Consider the following 4,666-nt stretch of genomic DNA (forward strand, 5'->3'; position numbering starts at 1 on the left):
AAGTATGTTCTCTGTTTTAACGATCTAGCTCTACAAGACACTACTCAAATAGCGATCGCAAGATTCCACATGTAGTAAATGGACTTTCTAAATATTTTTATCCCTGTCCCATCCACAAAACTTTTTTATATTAAACATTACACAGTAATAGATTCTGAAGCTATGTTCAAAGTTTCAGGTCACTGGGTTATCGGGAAGTTTCTTAAAACTCGAAAGCAAAATTGCCAAGTTCGGACGGTTTTTAGAATTTTCACAAACCATGGACCATTTAGCGAAAAATTGTTTCTGTCATATTGCATTGTCATCGGGCTCTGAAGTATGTTTTTAGTTTCAGGAATGGATCTATACGGGAAGCTAGCGGTCGCAAGATTCCACATTTTGTTAAGGGAGTTTCTGAATATCTCGATCGCTGTAACATCTAGAAAACTCTTTTATCCTAAATCTTTTATCACAATAGAGCCCAAATCTTCATTTGAAGTTTTAAATATCTGAGTAATCGGCAAGTTCCGTGAAACTCAAAAGCATAATTTCGAAGTTCGGTCGGTTTTAGAATTTTCGCGATTCCTAGACCACCTACATAGCTAAACTCCTTTCCCTCATGTTAAATTGTGTTCAGACGTGTATTCGAATTTTGAAAACTCTGGCTCTCCGGGAAGTTACTCAAAAATGTTTTGCAAGACAATATTGTATGGAAATTGGCGGAAAAACATCAAAAGAAGCCAATATAAAAGGAGTAATAAATAGAAATAAGCCGTAATTTAATTTTGTAATTAAAATTTAAGTAACTTCCAGATAAGCTACAAGCATCAAACTTGAAATATAGTTCAGAACCCGATGACAATGCAATAATAAGAAAAAACTCCGATAGGTGGCGCATGGATCGAAATATTTCAAAAAATCGTATTTGTGGTCCGATTTGGCTCATATATGGAACACATATATTACATACAAAAATAGAAAACGACATGTGAAAAAAATCGTCACCAGGTGGCGCAAGGATTGAAATATTAAAAAAAATCGTGTTTGTGCTCTGATTAGGCTCATATTTGGAACACATATTACATACAAGAATAGTAAGCGACCTATGAAAAAATCGCCGCTAGGTGGCGCATGGATCGAGATATTCACAAAAATCGTATTTGTGGTCCGATTTGGCTCATATATGGAACACATATATCATATACATGAATAGAAAACGCCATTTAGAATTTTCGCGATTCCTAGACCACCTACATAGCTAAACTCCTTTCCCTCATGTTAAATTGTGTTCAGACGTGTATTCGAATTTTGAAAACTCTGGCTCTCCGGGAAGTTACTCAAAAATGTTTTGCAAGACAATATTGTATGGAAATTGGCGGAAAAACATCAAAAGAAGCCAATATAAAAGGAGTAATAAATAGAAATAAGCCGTAATTTAATTTTGTAATTAAAATTTAAGTAACTTCCAGATAAGCTACAAGCATCAAACTTGAAATATAGTTCAGAACCCGATGACAATGCAATAATAAGAAAAAACTCCGATAGGTGGCGCATGGATCGAAATATTTCAAAAAATCGTATTTGTGGTCCGATTTGGTTCATATATGGAACACATATATTACATACATGAATAGAAAACGACATGTGAAAAAAATCGTCGCCTGGTGGCGCAAGGATTGAGATATTAAAAAAAATCGTGTTTTTGCTCTGATTAGGCTCATATTTGGAACACATATTACATACAAGAATAGAAATCGACCTCGGAAAAAAATCGCCGCTAGGTGGCGCATGGATGGAGTTATTCACAAAAATCGTATTTGTGGTCCGATTTGGCTCATATATGGAACACATATATTACATACATGAATAGAAAACGACATATGAAAAAAATCGCCGCTATGTGGCACAAGGATCGAGATATTCAAAAAAAAATCGTATTTGTGGTCCGATTTTGCTCATATTTGGAACACATAATACATACAAGAATAGAAAGCGACCTATGAAAAAAATCGCCGCTAGGTGGCGCATGGATCGAAATATTTCAAAAAATCGTACTTGTGGTCCGATTTTGCTCATATTTGGAACACATAATACATGCAAGAATAGAAAGCGACCTATGAAAAAAATCGCCGCTAGGTGCCGCATGGATCGAAATATTTCAAAAAATCGTATATGTGGTCCGATTTTGCTCATATTTGGAACACATAATACATGCAAGAATAGAAAGCGACCTATGAAAAAAATCGCCGCTATGTGGCGCATGGATCGAAATATTTCAAAAAATCGTATTTGTGGTCCGATTTGACTCATATATGGAACACATATATTACATACATGAATAGAAAACGACTTATGAAAAAAATCGCCGCTATGTGGCACAAGGATCGAGATGTTCAAAAAAAATCGTATTTGTGGTCCGATTTTGCTCATATTTGGAACACATAATACACACAAGAATAGAAAGCGACCTATGAAAAAAATCGCCGCTAGGTGGCGCATGGATCGAGATATTCACAAAAATCCTATTTGTGGTCCGATTTGGCTCATATTTGGAACACATAATACATACAAGAATAGAAAGCGACCTATGAATAAAATAAATAAAAAAAATTGTTAAGTTAAACGGTTTTATTGAAAACAATACTTACATTAAGTAGTAATAATACCAAAAGATAGAAAATAATTAGGTAGGTCCTAGGTGCTAGTCATCACACTCCTCATCAATCTGGGGCGTTGATCAGATAATTAAACAAAAGCGTTGGGCGCGTGAAATTTCTAAAAATGTGAGGCGTAGCCATAACCTGGTTAAGGTTCTGTTGGTCTTACTTATGACTATAAATTATTTTATTTTAATTATTTAATATTTTATTTTTTTTTTTCACTGTTAGAACAGACTTCACGGTCCTATTCCTGAGCTTCAAAAGAGATATTCGAATCTACTGTTTACTGCGTCGATCTGAAAATAAGTAAATCATACAGACTGCCAAATCACTGAAGTGTCTTTGAGACGGAAATTGAAGCCGTGAAGAAAGTAACAAGAATTCTGGAGGAAGCGTGCACATTTAATATATTGATATTTAGGTGGCCATTAAGGTTTTATTTTTACACAGCAACAAGAAATTTCCCAGAATGCAAATAAGTATTGGTGAGGATCCGCTAATTCCAGACGACATTCCTTTATAAAATAAAGGAATGTGCAGCATTAGATGACTCCACGGTATATGTCCCAATCCCCTAAAGAAAATTAAAAAGAGACAGGTGTTTCATATTATGCATCAAGCAATAAAGAAGTGGAGATAAACGTGGGTCTGAAAAATCTCTATGATCATGTGAAAAAACCCTTACGAAAAAAGATTTAAGTGCGTATTAACTCCTGACGTCACATGCTTATAAATTAGGCAAGAAGAAACAGTTGAGCACGTTCTGTGTTCGTGTACTGTGTTGGCGAGGTCAAAGCTCCAGCTACTAGGGAGGGCAGAGCTGTCAGATCTCCAAGTAGCAGTTAGGATAGGTCCTAGCAAACTTCCAGTATTTACCAAGATATAAGTCCTGGTGCCTAATTGGGTGGTTTTCGTTAAGTCGTGAAATAAATACTGGTTTCACATTCAGTTTATGTGCTGTCTTTATCAACTTAACTCAATCTTAAACACACTTTAACACTTTATATGGTAATGTTTTGAATAATGATTTATGTACCATACAGTGTTACAATAACGAATGGCCAATAATGTTCATCATTAACAAGTTCAAATATAGGCCACTTTCCATCGGTCTAAAATTATCGGACCTCGTGAGGTACCCGCGTGTATCGGTGCGTATACGAAACATTCTTTTATTATTTGGTATGAAAGAATTACATAGAATTTTCTTGTCAGTTACTGAGAAACGAACAAATCCCTGAAAAATTAAATATTTGTGTGTTTTCTGAATAATTACTCAGTGCTATCGTTCTTCTCTATGATACCACAAAGACATTTCAAATCAAATCATACCCACCTACGTTATGGCCCTAGGAGCTCTCCAAGGTATGAAAAACCAGAATTTTGTCCGTAACTCAGGATTTTGGAGGTATTTGGAAAATTTCTTACCCCGATTGGTATTCTACATGACGAGTACCATCAGAAAAGTATGCATCTCTGCCCTGGTATTTTTTGGTGTCACACAGTGTAATTGCATGAAATTGTATATTGGCATCAATTCTTAGAAGGAAGTACTTACTGCTATATCTCCGAAGAAATTTGGGCCAACCTTCTCCACAAATTTGAGATGAGCTTCTTTTAAATTTATTCCTAGACCAACAACAAGAAAAATTTTAGATATACCCACGGATAGTTTGCCCAACAACTTCCGCGATGCGACCAAATTTTCGGAAACCTTTTTTTTATATTTTTAGGTTTGATATCACTTGGATTATTTTATGAACCTGGTGACCTTTGGTATGTACACTACTCATATACCATGTCAACCTCCACAAAAACTTAGTAACGGAAAAAAATACAAGTTTAGGTACAAGTCTTGTACGTATTTGTTAACGCTTTAAGACAAATGTATTACTGAAGGCTCTAAAATAATTTTATTAACTGCCAGAGTTATAGAAGCTTTGGTCGTTTTAGTAGATGCACACGCACCATTTGGAGACTCATAAATTAGTTAAAGCGAAATCTGTATAAAAAATATTATTTTGAAT

This window comes from Eurosta solidaginis, chromosome 3 (assembly GCF_040869045.1).
Source record: "Eurosta solidaginis isolate ZX-2024a chromosome 3, ASM4086904v1, whole genome shotgun sequence".
In the NCBI taxonomy this organism is placed as follows: domain Eukaryota; kingdom Metazoa; phylum Arthropoda; class Insecta; order Diptera; family Tephritidae; genus Eurosta; species Eurosta solidaginis.